The 766-nt window shown below is 36.9% G+C and overlaps 1 protein-coding gene across 1 annotated transcript in view; it reads left to right on the top strand.

Annotated features, from left to right (window-relative positions):
- Window positions 1-766, top strand: part of LOC107593838 (vacuolar protein sorting-associated protein 4B-like) — a 13,955-nt gene that overhangs the window by 7,388 nt on the left and 5,801 nt on the right. The gene's annotated exons all lie outside the window — the stretch shown is intronic.

The following is a 766-nucleotide window of genomic DNA, read 5'->3' as shown; positions in this document are numbered from 1 at the left end:
AACTACTTAACTACTTTGTTTGGTCTTCCAAAAGAGGACACGACTAGAAATCTGTGGTTAAGTTGTATTTACAACACTACAGTTCAAGCGTTCAACTCAAATATTCAGATGTGTACAGCACATTTTAAAGAGGATGAGGACTGTTTCCTGGAAGAGTAGCCTACAATGCCGGTGTCTGTTTAAAGTGGGGCAGTTCCAACTTTGCAAGGACAGTCTGGCGCTTCTGACTCACAGTCTGTAAGTACGTTTTCATATTTAAAACGATTTGCCACTGATGATTCAAATGCGAGTTTTGAGCAGTGTAGCACTTGTTGTTTGTCGTTTCTCCGATCACAAATGCAGACATGGTTTTATGTTTACGTGGTCGCAATAAGCAACGCAACGCGTAAAAACACAGTATAAGTCATTAAAACCCATTATAAATGTAGGGTATCAGACCCAATCAGACAATTTAACATTCGATCAAGAACATGGTTGAAACACGAGGAGCCGAATTCCACAGAAACAATAATGTACAGTATGTGGAAAATAATGTGTTTTTTGAACCTTAAACTGCATAAACACATTTCATTACACCAAATACACAAAATAATGTTATTTTTTAGCAGCATCATATGACCCCTTTAATTTCAGCTTTTTTTATGGGATTGCTGAACAGTATTTGATATTAAGCAACCTTGACTCACCAACTGACATATGAATGTATGCCAAAAAGCTTATTAAAACATTTGGTAACACTTTACTTGAAGGGGTGTGCATAAGACTG

The sequence above is a fragment of the Sinocyclocheilus grahami genome, unplaced genomic scaffold, assembly GCF_001515645.1.
Source record: "Sinocyclocheilus grahami isolate Dianchi unplaced genomic scaffold, SAMN03320097.WGS_v1.1 scaffold176.1, whole genome shotgun sequence".
Taxonomy (NCBI): domain Eukaryota; kingdom Metazoa; phylum Chordata; class Actinopteri; order Cypriniformes; family Cyprinidae; genus Sinocyclocheilus; species Sinocyclocheilus grahami.
The sequence above is the reverse complement of the archived record's forward strand: the minus strand, read 5'-3'. Positions and strand labels throughout refer to the sequence as shown.